Here is a 20,909-nt window from a genome sequence, read left to right as displayed (position 1 = left end):
TCTTTCTATGGTTCAAGTAAAGTGTTAGGTTATCCTTCATAGATGTAGAAAAAAAATTGTAGTCTTCAAGTTATTTCTTGCATTTCTCCTCATTCTTTTATACAAATTCATCAATTCTAACATTTGCACTTTCCACAATTTTGTTAGTGTTATAATTCAAACAATTATATGCCTTGTGGAATGTCCTAGGAATATACCCATCAATTTTTGCTTCAAGTTTTTCTTTCCTTGCATCTTTCAATATGTAACATTTTCTTCTAAAAATTTTAAAATAATTCACATTAGGTGCATAGCAATACCAAAGTTCAAAAAGTGTTTTATTTGTACCTGTCTTTTCTTGAACTTAGTTCAGAGTATAGACTATATTACTTACTACTCTCTAGTAATTTTATGAAAAATTATTCTCCATTGTCAATGTCCTTGCATATTCCATGATTGATTTATTCCTTATTTCAACTATTCCATTTTGTGGTGGAGTCTTTAGTGCACTCATTTGTCTCTTTATTCCTTTGTCATTACAGAATATGTTGAATTCATTTGATGTGAATTCACCTTGTTGGAAATATAGATGGAGTAACTAAGAGGGGGGGGGGGGGGGGGGTGGTGAATCAATTACTTCAAAAAACAAATCCATAGATCCCTTAGATGTCTTATAAACTTAGTTATTGTTGTCACTTGGTAGCCACACAGAAAAATGTTGTAGCTTGGTAGATGTAAGTTAACTTATTAAGCATTCACAAAGATTTAACATGTATGGATAAAATAAATAACATCAACACAAGAGACACCATATTTAATGTGGAAACCCAATATGGGAGAAACCACCAAGTAACTAGCTACCAAATTTCACTCTTCTAAAGTGAGCCCTGTTAGGAGCCAACCTTGTTAAAGGTTAAAAAACACACTATGAGGTGTGACCTTGTTAGAAGATTTAATCACCGTGCTAGGAGTGGCCTTGCTAGAGGACTTAAGAAAAATTCAATACAACTATCCACCTTGTTAGAGGATTTACAAAAATGGTTGTTAAACCAACTCTGTTAAGAGATTTAGGAATCACTGCTACAATGATGAAAAAGTAACAATGATGTGACCTAAATGAGATGCAACTAATCTTTGTTGTTATAGATCTCTGTTCTACTTCAAAATCCACTCACACTTTCCTCTTCACACAATTAACTCATTTGCATGCTCACTCATTCATTCATCCATACATTTGAATTCACAACTTGACCTTATATTTATACCTTAAAAATTATCAAGTCGGCTCATTTACAAGTTACAATTACCAATAATCATTACATCAATTGGCTACAAACATTACATGAAACAATTAAACTTTATTTTCCAAAACAATGAAATCTTTCATTGGCTGACCCTGCTCGGTAAACACTGCTCCAAAAATGATTTCTAGTGTTAACCAACTGAAGCTCAGTAAACACTGTGAATCTTGCAAAATCCTTTGGAGACTGAGTGAACTCAGTAAACATTGACTTTCCTTCATCGACCTTATAAGTTCAGTAGAAATTGACTTCTGCCACAAAATCCTTCAATGCTCGAGTGAGCTCGATACAAACAATCTCTATAGTGTAACTACCAAGAATGCTCGATAAACTCTATAATTCACTTTTCTAACCATTTGAGCTTGGTAGACTCTATATTTTGCTTTGCTGGCCATCTGAGCTCAATAGACTCTGTCTGATAACTGATATGACATTTGTGTAACATCAAAGACAACACACAATTGAACAATTGTATCCAACAATCTCCCTCTTTGGCATTGATGGCAATACAACATGTTATAGCAGAATAAAATTTGAGAAAAAGTCTTTTTCTGACAGAACATTTCTCCCTCTTAGATTTTATTCTAAAAACTTCTCAAATACAGTAATCTCTCTGTGTGAAGGAATTACATAGCTTCTTTTCAAATAGAAAGTTCTTAAAAAACAAATTCAAATTTCAGAAGGATATGACAGTATACTCTCCCTCTTTGACAACACATGCCAAAGACAACACAAGCCAAATGAGTAATAATGTACCTTAAGTACTTATTCATATGCAATGTTCCCTTGATTATGTTGCATCAAGTAATAGATCTTCAACTTGGTACTTGTTGATGCATCACTAAAACTTCATTTTAGTGAGCTTCAGATAAGGGAATGACCCCTAACTTACCTTTTAGATACAAGAATGCATCCTTAGGTAATGGCTTGGTGAATATGTCAGCAATTTGTTCTTTTGTATAGACATATTCCAATCTGATCTCCTTATCCTATACCAATTCTCTGACAAAGTGATATTTTATTGCAATGTTCTTGGTTTTTTAATGCATCACTAGATTTTTAGATTTGTTTATTGCACTTGTATTGTCACAAAAAATTACAATAGGTTCTTTGATTTCCACCTTCATACCTTCCAATAATTGTTTGAACATAACAATATTAGAATAGTTTATTGTTGTTGCAACATATTCTGCTTTTGTTGTAGATTGGGATGTACAATTTTGCTTTTTACTCATCCAAGAAACTAACCTCTTTCTAAGAAAGAATGCTCCTCCACTTGTACTCTTTCTATCATCAATGTTTCCTACCCAATCTGCATTAGTAAACACTTTCAAGTCTAGATTACCTCCAAATTTATACCATTATCCATAATCTTCAGTGCCTTTCAAGTATCTCATGATCCTTTTGATTGCAATCATGTGATTTTCTCTTGGTTTTGCTGAAATCTTGCTACAATACCAATTGCAAGAGCAATATCTAGCCTTGTATGAGCTATAGACTACAACTTTCCAATCATTGATCTATATAATGTCTGATCTACCTCCTTTGATTCATCATCCTTAGTAAGCTTTAGTCTAGTGTATATAAGAGTTCCAACTAGTTTACAATCTTCCATGCTAAAATTTTTGAGTATCTCCTTGATGTATTTAGACTAAGTGATGTAAATACCATTCTTACTCTGCTAAATTTGAAGACCAACAAAGAATTTAATCTCACCAAACATTGACATATCAAATTCCTTGTTCATTTTCTCTAAAAATTCTTTGCATAAATCATCATGTCCTATAAACAAAGTGTCATCCACAAATATTTTTTCCAAAACAATCTTATTATCTGGTCCTTCCTTGATATACAAGCTACTATTATCATTAGTTCTTCGAAAACCAATTTGAATAAGATAGTTTTGCAATCTTTCATACCATGCTGTAGGGGCTTGTTTAAGACCATGCAATGCTTTGTGTAATTTGCAGACCATGTCCTTCTTGTCTAGATCAACAAAACCTTCAGGCTATTTAATGTAGAATTCTCCATCTAGTATTCCATTGAGAAATGCTAATTCGACATCCATCTGATAAACCTTAAATCCTTTGTATGCAGCATATGCAAGTAAGGTCCTAACACCTTCCAATCTTACAACAAGAGCAAAATTCTTTCCATAGTCTATTCCTTCTTCTTGAGAGTATCTTTTACATACTAGCTAGCTTTGTTCCTTGAAACCTTACCATCTTCATTCAACTTATTTCTGAATACCCACTTAGTTCCAATCATGTCCTTATCTTTAGGCCTAGGTACAAGATTCCATGTTTTGTTCTTCTCTATTTTCTCTATCTCTTCATTCATAGCCTCAATCCAAATTTTATTTTCTAATGCATCTTTGACATTTCTAGGTTCAAAATCAACAAGTAAGCAATTACCTTTTAGCTTACTTCTTGTCATAGTACCTTCAAATTTGTCTCCAATGATCTGAATTGGTGCATGATGTCTCTTGATATACTTGGCTAATATAATTTCCTTATCTTTTGAATGAATTGCATTGTCATCCTCTTGCACTTCAACTTTAGGTTCTAGCTATTCTGGCTAATCTGACTATTGCTTGTGTCCTTTAGACTTGGTAGGCATTACCTCAGTAGCATCTGAATGTGACTCGGGTTCTTGTAGCTCAGTTTGAACTTCTTGCAACTTGGTGACTAAAGATTTAAGAGTAGAAGTTTCCTGATTGAAAGATGTATCTGGCACTGTATCAAGTTCAATGAAAACAAAACTCTTGTAATCTTTTGGTTCCTTTTTTCTTTCTTCTTCAGTCCTTTTTGCAAAATCATCAACTTTCAGATGTGCACGTTCTATGACTTTGTGAGTAGACAAATTCAAACATCTATATGCCTCGATCTTGCAAGAATATCCAAAAAATATTCTTTCATCACCCTTCAGATCAAATTTACCTTGTCTAGATTCTTTTAGAATATAACATTTACTTCCAAATACTTTTAGGTAACTTACATTAGGTTTATAGCCATACCATAACTCATAGGGAGTTTTGAATGAGTCCTTCTTCAACTATACTTGGTTCAAGGTATGAACTACAGTGTTGATAGCTTCCTTCCAGTATTTGATGGGAATGTTCTTTTCAATCATTAAAGTTCTTGCACAGTCCATGATAGATTTTTTCCTCCTTTTAGCTATTCCATTTTTCTCAGGAGTTCTAGGTGCTAATACCTTTCTTTTGATTCCTCTTTCAATGAAAAATTTATTGAACTCATGGAAGATGAATTCACCACCTTTTTCTGACCTCAAGTATTTCAATCTTTTCCCTGTTTCCTTCTCTACTCTGGCCAAATACCATTTGAACTTCTCAAATGCTTCTAATTTCTCTCTCAAATACATGGCAGTCATCATTCTAGAAGAATCATCAACAAAAAGCATGAAGAACTTTTCTCTAGTATAACTTTCAATTCCAATAGTTCCACACAAATTAGTATGCACAATTTCCAAAACTTCTTCAGACTGGTAGTTCTTACTTTTAAAGCTAGTCTTTCCCATCTTACCAATCTAACAATTCTTGCATAGACCAACATCAAGTTTCTTTATACTAAGAATGCCTCTTACTTTTCTGAATTTGTTTATTTTCACCAAATTATCAAAGTTCACATGTCATAACCTTATGTGCCATAGCCAACTTTCTTCAACTTGAGCAATAAAGCATGAACATTCACCATGTTCAAGATAGGACAAGTTACTTTTTTTTTGTATGCCTGATCCATTTAGCTTTCCTTTGTCATCTAGCTATCTTACTTTTCAATGCATGAATTCCACTTTGAATCTGATATTGATTAGTTGTGCCACACTCAACAAATTGTGTTTTAGTCCTTCAGCCCAATAGGCATTATCACATACAAGTTCTTTGGTTAGTGAGATTCTTCCTCTTCCTTTTATGCAACAAAGTTCATTGTTACCAAATCTCACACTACCACCATCATAGTCTTCAAAATGTTCAAACATAGTTTTATCACCAGTCATATGATGAGAGAAACCACTATCTGTGATCCATATATCATTTTTTCTCACATGAGAGATAAGTCTCATTTGATCTTCCTCATCATTATTAGATTCATCTTTCACAACAATATAAACAATTTCATCTTCACCATCATCAGAATCATTAGAATCCTTAGCCATGAAACATGTTTTCTTACCTTTGTCCTTGAATGATTTGAAGTTTTTCTTGCCATTGCACTTGTGACCTTTCTTCTCATCCTTTTTCTTATTTGGAAACCTTGCAGTAATATGTCCAATTTCCTCACATGAAAAGTAGATTAGAGGAACCTTACCTTTGTATTTTCCTTTGCCTCTAGAATATTTTCTTGCTAGTAGAGCTTCAACCACCTCAAGATCAGTGTCAAAAATCTGTTCTAATTCTTCTTCACTTTCTGACTAAGATTCTTTTATTTTCTTACCCTTTTTTTTGAGTGAAAGCTTGGCTTCAAATGCTGATTCAATGTTCTTGGAAGTTGGAACATAGTTGTCATAGTTATCTAGCTCAAATGTAGTCAATCTTCCTACTATTGCTTCTAAATTTATCTTATGATTTTCTTCACATCTTTTTTCTTGAATTACAGAAACTCTAATTACATAAATGGCAAGTAATGTTCTAAGAACTTTACTTACAACTATTTCTTCCTTAATGTCTCCTCCAGAAGCCTTGATTGCACTGATGACTACTTTGCCTTTTTCAACATATTTGGCAATGTTTTAATCCTCTCTCATCCTCATATGATCAAATTTTCCTCTTAGACTTTCTTCCTTGGCTCTCCTCGAATTATCATCACCTCCATAGATATCTTTTAGCTTGTTCCACATTTCAAAGGTAGTTTTGCAGTCTTTGACATCATCAAATTCCTCATAGCTTAGGGTAGATGCAATTTCTATCATCATGGTGTTATGAGTCTTCTTCTCTGTAATGTCATTGATAGATAGTTTACCAGAAGGAGTCACATATTCTTCATCAAGATATTTCAATCCTATATCTCCAATGGAAGCCAGATGGAGTCTCATGAGACCTTGCCATGCTGAAAAGTCATCCTTGTTAAGCCTTGGAATTTCCCTCTTGTAAGACATCCTAATCTTTAGCTTATATCCTTGAAATTCCTCCTACAAGCACCAAAAGCTCTGATATCAATTATTGAAAATATAGATAGAGTAACTAAGAGGGGGGGTGAATCAGTTACTCCAAAATCAAATCCACAAATCCCTTAGATGTCTTATAAACTTAGTTACTAATGTCACTCGGTAGCCACACAAAAGAATGTTGTAACTTGATAGATGTAAGTTAACCTATTAAACATTCACAAAGATTTAACATGTATGCATAAAAGAAATAACATCAACACAAGAGACAAAAAATTTAACGTGGAAACCCAAATGGGAAAAACCACCAAGTAATTGGCTACCAATTTTCACTCTTCTAAAGTGAGCCCTATTAGGAGCCAACCCTATTAAAGGTTACAAAACATGCTATGAGTTGTGACCTTGTTAGAGGATTTAATCACCCTACTAGGAGTGGCCTTGCTAGAGGACTTAAGAACAATTCAATAGAACTATCCACCTTGTTAGAGGATTTACAAAAGTGGCTATTAAACCAACTCTATTAAGAGATTTCGGAATCACTACTACAATGATGAAAAATTAACAATGAAGTGACCTGAATGAGATGCAACTAATCTTTGTTGTTATAGATCTTTATTCTACTTCACTAGATCCTCTCTAATCAAATACACCTTTGCTGCTCCTCATGGATATCTGATTCTTCTTCAAAATTTGCTCACACTTTCCTCTTCACACAATTAACTCACTTGCATGCTCTCTCATTCATTCATCCATACATTTGAATTCACAACTTGACCTTATATTTATACCTTACAAATTATCAAGTCATCTCATTTACAAGTTACAATTACCAATAATCATTACATTAGTCGACTACAAACATTACATGAAACAATTAAACTTTATTTCACAAAACAATGAAATCCTTCATTGGTCGACCCTTCTTGGTAAACACTGCTCCAAAAATGATTTCTAGTGTTAACCAACTAAAGCTCAGTAAACACTGTGAATCTTGCAAAATCCTTTGGAGACCGAGTGAACTTGGTAAACACTGACTTTCCTTTGCTGACCTTGTGAGTTCAGTAGAAACTGACTTCTACCACAAAATTTTTCAATGCCCAAGTGAGCTTAGTAGAAACTATCTCCATAGTGTAACTACTAGGAATGCTTGGTAGACTCTGTAATTCACTTTGCTGACCATCTAAACTTGGTAGACTTTATTTTTTGCTTTGCTGACCATTTGAGCTTGGTAGACTCTATCTAATAACTGATATGAAATTTTTGTAACATCAAAAACAACACACAATTGAACAATTGTATCCAACACACCTCCTCTATGTGATCTCAACCACTTCAAACTCTTTCCTCTTTCTTTCTCAACTCTAGCCAAATGCCACTTAAACACTTGAAATGCATCATATTTTTCTTTAAGAAACATACTATCATCATTCTAGAAGATTCATTAACAAATAGAATGAAATATTTTTCACCATAATAGCTCTGCTCTCCAATAGGACCACATAAATCAAAATGAGCCAATTCCAAAATATCATTAGAAAAATAAGTCTTGCTCTTAAAACTAGACTTTATCATTTTCCCCATTTGACATTGTTTGAACATCACTTTATTAGGTTTTGCTTAATCTTGGTAATCCCCTTACTCTTTTCATCTTACTAATGCTTACCAATTTATCAAAGTTCACATGGCATATCCTCTTATTCCACAAGAAAACATCTTCAAATTGTGAAAATAGAGAAGTATCTTCATATACATCTAGGTAGAATAGGTTACCTCTTGTTTGATTACCACTTCCAATTAGTTCACCAGTAGCATTATAGATCTTTGCCTTTCTATTTTATTTTTCAACTTGGTAGCTTGAACTCTTCAACTGTGCCACATTCAACAAGTTATATTTTAAACCATCAATCCAATATGCATCATCACATCTAATATTACCATTTAGTATAATTGATCCTTTACCTTTCACATAATATGGTGCATCATTTCCAAACTTAATAGTACTTCCATTATAATGCTCTAGCTTTTCAACCTTACTTGTATCACCAGTCATATGATGTGAACAACCACTATTATTTATCCATCTGTCATTCTTATTCACATGTGAAATCAATGTAGTTTTCTCATCTTCGTCAAATTCATCTTTTATTCTAGCATAAATAACTTCTTTATCATTTTCATTAGTATCAATATCAGAACCATCTTCTTCAGTAATGTAACAAGATTTCTCACCTTTGCCTTTGTAGTCTTTACCTTGACTATCTCTATTGTCTCTTCTTCTTCTCTATTTTTTTCCCTTCCTTTCTTCCTTATCATCTCTGTCAAGACATCTTGTAGCAATATGACCAACTTTGTTACATGTAAAACATATAATAGGGAGTTTACCTTTGTATTTTCCTTTCCCTCTTGGTAGCCTTCTTGTCAGTAATGCTTCAAGATAATTGTTTGATTCATTGCCACTATCTACATGTTTTCTCTTAGATCCATCAAGGGTTAGTTGATAATTGAAAGCACATTTATCACTAGTAGGTGAATAATTATCAAAATTTGATAGCTCAAAAGTAGTGAGCCTACCAATTAGACTATCCAAGGTCAAATCATTACTATGTGTACAACTTAGTTCTTGAAATGTACATAATTTAATTACATAGATAAGAAGTAATGTCATCAATACCTTATTTATCATAGTCTCATCAAATATGATGCATCCAACTCCTCTTATAGAATTCACAACCTCCTTGATTTGGCCATAATATTGTGCAATAGTTTCACCTTCTTTCATTCTTATGTCATCAAACTTGCCTCTCAAACTTTCAACTTTAGCTCTCAACACATTTTTGCCTCCTCCATGGATTTGTGTCAACATTTCCCATATTTTCTTTATAGTAGTACATTCCTTCATATCAGCAAACTCAACATAACTCAAGGAAGATGCCAAATATATCATCATTTAATTATTCTCTTGCTTTTCCTCTATTTGTTTGATAGTCATGGGTGTAGGATCTCCAATGTATTCATTTTCCTAATAGCACAATGTAGAATCTCCAACTCTGGATAGATGCAGTTTCATCAATCATTGCCATGTTGGAAATTTTTCCTTGTTCAACTGAGGTACCTCCCTCTTGTACATCTTGACTTTAGCTTAAGTCCTTCAAACTTTCCTCACAAGCACCTATGCTTTGATACCAATTGTTAGAATATTTAGAATAACTAAGAGGTGGATGAATCAGTTATCCTTAGGTCCATATGTACCAATTCAATGTTTATTAACTTCAAACAACCTAAACAATCTCATTAAACCACTTGGTCCACATAACATATCATTAGAAACTTAACATTATTTTCATTATTTAACTCTTTGATCATTATTTACTAACCACTACTATATAAATCAATAGTAAATAACATGCATCACACATATAACATTCACACATATATGATACTAGGATTTAACATGGAAGCCCAATTTGGGAAAAACCACCAAGTAACATGTTACCACTTTTCACTCTTTTGAAGTGAGCTCTATTAAGAGCCAATCCTATAAAGGTTACAAAATATATTGTTAGGTGTGACCCTATTAAAGGAATTAATCAACCTATTAGGAGAGACCTAGTTAGAGGACTTTGGATCATTCCATTAGAATGCCACCTTGATTAAAAGATTTACAAAATGACTATTAGTTCAACCTTTATCAAAGGATTTTGACTACCACAATGGTTAGAAAGTAACACTATGTTTGATCTCTAAAACACAACTTAGTTTAAAAATTTATGTCTCCATTCGGCTCATTTGTTGGTTCAATGACTAGACTTCATTAACATCTCCTTTAGTGAACTTCTTGGCAACCCTTCAAGCAATCACACTTTACCAATCTTCTCACTTCTCCTCTACTACCCCATTCTTCAATGGGTATCTTTTATCTTTTTCCACTTAAACATCACCACCAATCTTAGAGTTAGCTTAGATTCAATGAATCTATCCATCTTTTTATCCTTCTACTCCTTTCTTGATACTTCTAAAAAATTCTCCTTAAATCCTTGCCTCTAATTCCATAACAAACTCAATTTTTGCATTTAATACATCATCTCATCAATCCTTAATCATCAATAGATTTTGACTAATCTAAAAATTCAACTATGTCAGCCTTAAACTTTATTCTTTCACAAACTATAATTTTTGTTGACACTTGGTCATCGTTTGGTTGTCAATCTGTAACTCAATCAATATTGTTATGTCTCACTCGATTTTCACTAGCTCACTTGGTATTTACTACACTCTGTCGCTAGTATATTTTGCTTCTTCATCTTTCTTGGCCATAACTATCACTTAGGTAATACTATTTTCTTGGCTATCTCTTAAGTTCCTTAATATTCTATTTGAGCTCCTCCATTGATTGACCATAATTCACTAGGATTTTCTTGTGTTTAATCAATACTTTTATACTTCATAAAATGATTAAATAATACATCATCTTGTCAAAGAATAACTGATTAAGTGCCCATTCTAATTCCATCATACTTTCTAATCTTCACTCAACAACTTCACTAGTTCATCTAGTTATATTTCTTCTCGAATCCTCTTCATCAATCAACATATATGGCACTCTATACTATTAGTAAATGTCTATGTATTAGGTTTGACATTAATGACAACATAAAAATTGTTCCACTTGTAATTTGCAACACATCTTTGCATCCACTAACCTCTTGGATTGAAAGGGACATGACTCATGTGGCTTATTTAAATCAAGGTTGGGCTCTTCCATGAGATTTTAATAAACATATTAAAAATAGATAGACCTTAAGATGAAATGTGTCTAACTTGTGTTCATTGTAAGTGGCCAAAGTAAAAACATTCTGAACATACACAATCAAAGTCTTTACAATAAGTCTTTTTCCAAAGAGATCAAACAAACAAGAAGTACCAAAATCATGCTACTCTCATATATTACTATTAACCATATTTTCCTCCTACCAAAAATTTGAATTCAAATACTTGAGTCCACCCAACGATCACTTTCCATATTTAAGTATTCAAAATTCCATGGAAATATGAAAATAAATGAAATAAAACTTCAATATATTTCCTTGTTTCTAAGTGACTGTGCACTTTAATATTTCTGCTTGCCTGCAATTTCCTCACCATTAGATCTTTTGTGATATACGGCGGGCACTTTCCCACTTTCTTAAAATGCACTACCTTTACCTAATGCGAGCAAGCACCTTTATGCTACGTAGCCCCTGTTGATGTTCAAACCTTAATGCAGCATGGAAGTTCTTGGTTTTCAGAAGTAGTCAGACCTGTTGCAGAGTTGTTAGTGTTCCTCATGCACGTTTTGAATTTCCTGCGATGTCATTGGTTGGTCTTTTAATGATATTAATACTTTACAGTTTAGTCATTGTGATCATTGATTTAGCAAAGATCAAGGGTTGGCACTTTCCCATAATATGAAATTGCATGAGTTTTAAGTAATGCGGGTAAGCCCCTTCGTGACACATAGCTGGTAATGACATCATGCATGCATTCTTCTCAAAGGTAATAAATAAATTCTCTGTTGTGGCACTTGTTAGAGCATGTGGATTTGAAAAGGTGATACTCTATTTGTGCAACAAGATCCACCGTCTAATGTAAACATATCTATAGTGGCCACTTCCCTGCATTATGAAGATGCAAGGATGTTAAGGAATGTAGGAAAGCATGTCACTACCACATGTCTTTGTGAGGTTAGGTTGATTTTATAAGCTGCAGGGTGATGCCAAGTGGGGCTAGGTCATGTTGAGGTGTATGTTGAGTAGTTTGTTGGCCCAGAAGTATTAAGGACAGGCATAGTGTAATAAAGATCTTTCATGATCATTGATCTTATGGAGATCAACGATCAATTTTTTCTTGCATTATGAAGATGTAAGGTAATTAAACAATGTGGGAAAGTGCTTGAACGACACATATCCTTATGGGCCCAGCTAAGGTATTAACAATTAAGGCTGAGGGTTATGTGACATCACAGTTAAGTTGGGAAGGTGGCTTAGTTAATTGAGAAGATGTGGTCAACCACATGGAGATTTTATAGGGTGGTAAAATGAAATGAAATTATTGGCCCGCGTGGCCCATTTTGGTTGTAGGATTTAGTTGACTTTTGACTTGGCTGACTAATGAGCCAAAAATGAAGGAAATCAAGTTTTCTTGCATGATTTGATCCTTATGATCAATTCAAACTACTCTCAAATGAATGTTGAACCTAGTAAATAGTAGGAGAACACACCACCACCCCAGTTTATCAATCTACTTGATTAGAATGGTTTAATGGCATCATTTCTGTCATGGCCCTATTTCAACAAAATATTAGATTTCATTATATTTTAATCTGTGCAAAGATCAAATTTTCTCTAGATCTCTAAAGAGACTTAATGGTAGTGGTTGTGGAGTAACTTCAGTTAGAGAAGATCTCAGTTATGCCTAAGCTATAAAGGCAAATTTTATAGATTTTGTTGAGGTCAACTCTTCTCTATTTTCTCCAATATTGCTCTGCAATTTCACTGTAAATCCCCTTTGCCTCTGAATTGTATGAAATTCTTATCTCCTTTAGCCATTGATGTGAAGTGCAAGAACTATTTGTCTCTCATTGGTGTAGTGTAGATATATGCAATCTTGCATGACTATATCTATTTTGGACTATGAATGGTATATAAGTGAATCCTCTCTTTCCTTGTGTCATTCATTTGGGTTTTTTTGGTCTGCATGTGATTGTTAGATTAAAACAAGTCTAGATATGTATATCTTTTGGTGTCATAATGGTTCAATAGTGCATGTATGGGCAAAGATTGGTTTGAACACTCTATTTTTGGTGCATCACCCCCTTTGGTTAGAATAGGTAGATTTGCTTCTATGCATTCCTTCTCCCTTTTTCTCTCCAAGAGTAGTTAGGTGCACCCTGATAGTAAAGGAAGTTGGCCTTCTCTAGAGACTTGACCTCATAGTTCAAGTCCCACCACTTGGAGGTTATTTCCATGTTTCACAAGGTTATCCTTAGGTAAAAACTTTGGACAAGGGTGCAAACTTTTGTCACAACAATTATTGGCATGCCCGGTGGGACTGTATTTAGAAAATTTCAAGTCTACTGATGTCAAAAGGAAGATTTCAAGATTAATACTAAGGAGATAGTATTGGCTTTAGTGTTCAATCCTTCAAGGGATTCATTCTTCAAGTACTTGGTGACTCTAAGCTTCAAATACATCTAGTTCCAAACCAAAGTTGCAGTGATTCATGCCCAAAGCTGAAACAAGGGCATCTTCTAGAGGTAAATTTCAGTACCAAGAGCTTTCATTTTCAAATCCTAGAAGAAGGAAGACTAGAGTATCTTTATCACCAGTTAGGAGTGCAATGGTAACAAATACACCTGCAAGATCCATCTCTACTCCTTCTACTATTAGATCTCAGCCTAGATTGCCATAAGCACATATCAATAGATCACTTGTCTATATGGCACAACCTAGAGCTCATGTTTTTGCCACTTTTAATGGTGGAAGTCCTCTTTTATTGTCCCAAAGACATGACATACCAATAGCTACACTCAAAAGTATACTAGAATTTTCTAGTGAAACTTCTATCTCTCCATTAGAACACATTCAACAAGTTGTAAATATCTACAATATCCATGGTATTTCAAAAGATGATGTTGTAGTTAGGCTTCCAGCCTCATCCTTGAAAGTAAAAGCACTACAATGATATAGAGGTTTGGCTCATGGTTCTATAGCAGATTGGGATGGATTAGGAGTAGGATTGTGCAAACACTTTGAGAACAAAAGTGACCATTTGTCACTTTTAGAATAGTTAACTACTATAAAAAGAGCCCCCCATGAATGTATGACTAATTTCAACTATAGATTTCAAAAGACATGGGATAGAATACCTACTTCAGTAAAGCCTGCCCATGGTAATGCCTTTTGGCATTACCTCAGAGCTTTTAACAGCGACATTGCCACTACAATCAAAACTATGGGAGGAGATACCTTGCCTAATGCTTATGACATAGCAATAAAGTTAGAAAACATCCTAATACAAGGAGGTAAGCTAGCTCCAAGGCCTCCTATGCCTTTCTTCCCTGACATTCCAAATCACCAACCAACAATGGCTCCTCTTCTCACAACTTCCACATCACAATCCCTTGCTCTAGTTACTCAAGTTTCCACATGTTCAAATAGAATAGATGAAATCAAGGAGATGATGGAATCTATGATGCTGAACATAGAGAACATAGATAAAAGATTTTAGGGCCAAGAGAAGAAGCTGGAGGATAGCTCCTCTGTGATGTAGAAAGTGAGCAACAAGATGGTGACTTTAGAGAGACAAAAAGCTCAAGGTAGTGAGGCTCATCAATTGCAATATCAAGCTCTGAATAGTGGTAGGCTTCCAAATCATAATCATGGGAATAATTCTTTTGATCAGAATAGGTAGAATAGCTATGCTTCAACCTCAAATGTAAACCAAACTAGGGCCATAGTTCCTCAAAACAACATGTCCCAAGATCAGTATTTTTGTCCCTCCTATAACTACTCCTATGCCTGCTGCACGTGTCAAAAGGATGAATCTTATTTGGCTTTGACCATCCAAGAGCCTGCAATAGGACAATCATCCAAGGAGGACCAATTTAAAGATGCCTCGTATATGCAAGGACAAGGTGATTGCTCCTTTATGAATCATCAGGTGGAGGAACATTGTAATTTAAACCAGGATTCCATTGCTCACAACACTAGGAGCAAAAGAAGAGCTATTGAAGATGTTACCCCTCCTCCTCCCAATCATGCCTCAACTTCAAATGCAATACCTCATGAACAAGAAGTAAATGATCAATCAAATACCTTTTAGTAGCAAAGGAAAAATAATGGCAGAAAGGATGTAAGTGATCGTCAGGTTATTCCATCTCAACCTCCTACAAATGCAACTCCCAAGGCTTCTACCAAAGTACCTACTATGACATTCAGTGTGGTAGAACAAATGAAGAAGACAAATGTGAATATTTCCATGTGGGATGTTGTTGCTACTATACCCATGCAAAAGAGGTTGTTGTAGCAAGAATTGGAAAATTTTGAACCAAAGGATTAGCCACCTAGCATAGAAAGTGCCACAAGCCTAGCAAAACCATCAAAGGAGTTAGAAACAAGTGAAAAGGTTAGACCCCCTCCATTTTATGTTTCTCTAATTATAGGGGGTAAACTAGTCCACAATTGCATCATTTATTCAGGGGCTAGTAGCTCAGTGATGCCTAGGTGTGTTGCTAAAGTTTTGGAAATGAAATATGAGCCCATTGTTAGAGATGTATTATAGTTGGATGGTAGTAATATCAAGACTATAGGGATCTATAGGAATGTGGAAATGGCCCTACATGCATGCCCTAGTTGTATTGTAACTCAAGATATATCCATTGCTGAAGTCAAGCCACATTTTGCCATCTATCTATCAAGAGACTTCACTGCCCAAATAGGTGGTTACATATCTTCTAATTGGTCATATATGTCTTTTAGAACAAGATATGGGACCAAAGCTTCAATCAGAGTAGAGCCTCTAGCCCTCCATCACACTAAACCCTACACCCCTAATATCATCAACATGAATTTCACTATCCTAGAAATGGATGAGAATGACATAATGAATGAGCCTACTACTTCCCTAGCAGAGATACCTAATTTTCTCTTAGATGAATCGGCTAATGCATATCAATTTTATCCTATGTCATAAACCCTTGAGATAGGCCTTAGTACATATTGTATATTAGAGAAGGATGCTCTAGTTCCCAATCTTGTGGATACTAAAGAAGATGTGAGTGAGATATGGAGTATGTACTTTGATGGATCAAGGGCTGGTGTGATGTTGATTTCTCCTACACAAGTAAGGTACTACTTCTCCTTTAGGCTCTAGTTTAGTTGCACTAATAATATGGCCAAGTATGAATCCTTGATTCAGGCCTCCTACTTGCTCAGAAAAGAGGAATTCAAGCCTTAAGTGTATATGGAGATAGTGAGTTGGTGGTTAATCAAGTGAGAAATTAAAATATCACCAAGAACGGTTTGCTCAAGTCTTATAAACATAGGGTATGGGATTTGCTTGAGGGTTTCGATGCATTTAATATTCAAAGCATCCCTAGAAAAGAAAATAGATATGTTGATAGACTTGAAACAATAGGTGCATCTCATGATGTGCCAAGGAATCTTGAGGAGAAGAAGAAGCAACAAATCAAAATGGTAGTAAGGCTTTCCATCCCTAACAACAACATCCATTGGCAAGTGTTTGAATCTAATCAACAAATTGTAAGCTTCTTGCAGAATGAAGTAGAATTTTCTAATAGAAACCAGTCGAGACTGCAGGATTAGTATGATGATCAAATCATTAATATCAATTCCAAAAAAAATCCTAAGGGTCTCATTACCTTAGAGAGTGTTTTCAATCCTAATGACCAAGCAAGAGGCAGAGTCATGAACCTAGCTACTAATGAAGATGATCACACCCCAATAATGGTTGCTAATGGAAAATCCTTAAACATGGGCAAGGTATGTTCTAAGATTGAGCAAGAAAGTTTTATTCATCTATGTCAAGAATTTAATGATGTATTTTCCTGGACGTATGATTATTTGAAGGGTTTTGACCCAAGGTTGTTTCAGCATACCATAGATTTAATTGATAATGTCAAACTAGTAAGACAAAAATAGAGGCCAGTGAATCCCAAAATTGAACCCTTAATGAGAAAAGAGCTATCCAAATTGATTGAGGCCAATATAATTTTCCCCATCAACCACTCATCATGGGTAGCAAACCTTGTCACTATTAGCAAGAAGAATGTAGAAATTAGATTGTGTGTGGACTTTAGGGACCTTAACCAAGCTTCCCTTCAAGATCACCATCCTCTCCCTTCCATGGAGTAGATTTTGTCCAATGTCAGTGGTTCAAAGAGGTTTTCATTTCTTGATGGATTTTTTAGCTACAATCAAGCACTGGTCAAAGAGTTTGATAGGTACAAGACTGCATTTACCACCATATGGGGTACCTATGCTTATTGTAAGATGCCATTTGGACTAACTAATGTAGGTGCTACATTTCAAAAGGCAATGGAGATGGCCTTGAAAGACATGATTGAAAAGTTTGTATTAGTTTACCTTGATGATATCACAATGTATTCAAAGAATGTAGAAAATCATTTTGATCATTTGAGATAGGTATTCTTAAGGTGTAGAGAGTTTGGGGTATCCCTTAACCCAAGCAAGTGTGTCTTTGCTACCAATCAAGGAAAATTATTAGGATACATTGTATCTGAGGATGGTTTAACCATTGATCCAGAAAGAACAAAAGCAATACTTTATCTCCCTCTTCCCAAACATAAGAAAGGGTTGCAAAGTTTCCTTGGTAGGATAAATTTTGTGAGAAGATTTATCCCTAATCTTGCTACCATGGTAAAACCCCTTACGGCCATGCTCAAGAAAAGTATGGTCTTTGCATGGACCAAGGAAGGGAAGGAAAGTTTTGAAGAGATTAAGGTAGCCATAGCATTAGCTCCTACTCTCATTAATCCAAGTTTTTAAAAGGATTTCATCCTTTATGCCCTAGGTGGTGAGTTAAGCATTTCTGCTATCTTGACTCAAACAAATGCTAAAGATGAAGAGCATCCCATAGCCTTCTTTAGTGAAGGGCTTAAAGAGTATGAAAATAAATACAGCTATGTAGAGAAGCAAGCCCTTGCAATCATTAGAACTTTAAAGAAATTTAGACACCTCCTGTCTCATAATAAAATTCATTTGTTAGTACCCCATGCGAGTGTGAAGGATTTCCTTTTGAGAAAAGATATTAGTGAGAAGAGAGCTGGTTGGATTACTAAAGTAATGGAATATTATGTTCACATCCAGATCACCAAGCTAGTAAGAGGGAGGGGGTTGTGTAAATAGATGATATCATATCAGTAATTGGATGAGGAAGTCGCTATGATACTAACAGAACAACAAGAGACAAGAAATGATGACCCAAGGAATTGGATGGATGATATGAGGAATTTCTAATTAGGCAATGGATATCCTCAAGGATTAGATAGAACTAAAAGGAGATAGTATACATTACAGTCAATTCCTTATGTTATAGTTGATGGTATCCTTTTCAGGAAAGATTTTAATGGATCCCTATTAATATGCATTGACATAGACCAAGCTGAAAGAATGATCAAAGAGCTTCATGATGGTCCTGATGGTGGTCACTTCTCAGCAAGGACAACTACAATGAAGATCATGAGGGTTGGTTACTACGTGCCATCCCTATTCTATGATTTTCATAGGTATGTGACGAAGTTTGAAAAATGTGCCTTCTTCTTTAGTAAGCAAAAGCTTTCAGCTCTTTCTCTTCATCCCATTTAGGTGGACCAGCCTTTTTCTCAATGGGGATTGGATTTCATAGGCCCTATCAATCCTTTTTCTAGTTCTAGTCACAAATAGATTTTAGCTGCTATAGATTACTTCACTAGATGGATAGAGGTAGTTGCATTCAAGGATGCCATAGAATCTTTAGTTGTTGAGTTCCTTGACAGAATTGTGACCAGGTTTGGTGTGCCTTCAACCATTATTTTAGATAATGCAAAATCTTTTGTAAGAGCTCAGATTTGTGCATGGGTAGTTGACCATAATATCTACTTGAGCACATCCTCAAACTACTAACCTCAAGGCAATGGTTTGGCTGAGTCATCCACCAAAAACTTGATTAGGATTATGAAAAGAACTATAGAGGATAACCAGAGGTGTTGGCATCAAAATTTGAGAACTGCACTACGGGCTGACAAAATAACACCTAAGAGGTCAATAGGAAATTCACCATTTATGTTGTTATATGGAAGAGAAGCAAGGCTTTCAATTTCATTAGAATTCCCATCCCTAGAACTAGCTCATCAACTGGAGCTAATTGAAGATGATGCCATGACAGTGAGAATGGAAAAGATGATGGACCTGGAAGAGAAAAGAAGTTGAGCCATGCAGACCATAGAAACACATCAGCAGCAAGTGAAAGGGAGCTTTGACAAGAAGTCTAGGGTCAGAACCTTTAGAGAAGGTGATTTGGTTTTGAAATGAGATGCAGACAGGGCAAAGCCAAGGAGACACTCAAAATGTGATGCACTATGGAGTGGTCCCTATGTGATTATCAGTTGTAAGCAGGCTAATGCTTTTCAATTAAGCAAGCTTGGTGGTGAAATTTTTCCTATCCCAGTCAATGTGATCTATCTCAAACCATGTTTTTGACAAGGGTTAAGGTTCCATGTACATAGGTAGCTTAGTTTTCTTCTTGTTGGTTTTTGGCTTTCCAAGAAGTGCATGAGCACATGTGTTTTGCTAAGTTTTTAGAGGAGCAGAGACAGAGCTTTCAGTGTTTTACTACCGCAAAGGTAGGGTTAGGGTTTCATAATGCATGAGATCCACCTTTTTTACAACTCTATGGCCCAATGGATGCATAAGGTCACTATTCATATGCATAGCTAGCTTGCATCCCCTTTGAGTTGCAAGAAATGTTAACCATATTTGCCTCCCACCAAAAATTTGAATTCAAATACTTGAGCCCACCCAATGGTCAATTTCCATATTTAAGTATTCAAAATTCCATGGAAATACGAAAATAAATGAAATAAAACTTTCATGTATTACCTTGTTTCTAAGTGACTATGCACTTTAATGTTTCTGCTTTCCCACAATTCCCTCACCGTCAGATCTTTCATGATCTACGGTGGGCACTTTTCTACTTTCTCAAAATGCACTACCTTTACCTAATGAGGGTAAGCACCTTTACACCACATAGCCCTTGTTGACATTCAAACCACAGTGCGCCATGGAAGTTCTTGTTTGTTAGAAGCAGTCAAACCTATTGCAAAGTTGTTAGTCTCCCTTGTGCATGTTTTGAGTTTTCTACGATGTCATTGTTTGGTCTTTCAATGATATTAATACTTTATAGTTCAGGCGTTGTGATCATTGATTTAGCAAAGATCAAGGGCTGGCACTTGCCCGTAATATGAAACTGCATGAGTTTTAAGTAATGCGGGCAAGCCCCTTCATGACATGTAGCTGATAATGACATCATGCATCTTTTCTTCTCAAAGGTAATAAATGAATTCTCTATCATGGCACTTGTTAGAGCATGTGGGTTTGAAAAGGTGATACTCTATTTGTGTAGCAAGATCCACCATTCGAAGCAAATAGATCTACGGTGGGCACTTCCCTACATTATGATGATGCAAGGATGTTAAGGAATGCAAGCAAGCACCTCACTTCCATGTCTCTTTGTATGGTTAGGTTGATTTCATAAGCCGCAGGGTGATGCCAGGCGGGGCTAGGTCATGCTGAGGTGTATGTTGAGTAGTTCGTGGGCCCAGAAGTATTAAGGGTAGGCGCAGTATAATGAAGATCTTTCATGATCGTTGATCTTACAAAGATCAACGATCAATGCTTTCCCACATTATGAAGATCCAAGGTAATTAAATAATGCAAGAAAGCGCCTGAAGGA

This window comes from Cupressus sempervirens, chromosome 2 (genome assembly GCF_028749045.1).
Source record: "Cupressus sempervirens isolate cs-2001-9-10 chromosome 2, ASM2874904v1, whole genome shotgun sequence".
Taxonomy (NCBI): Eukaryota; Viridiplantae; Streptophyta; class Pinopsida; order Cupressales; family Cupressaceae; genus Cupressus; species Cupressus sempervirens.
Note: the sequence above shows the minus strand (reverse complement) of the source record.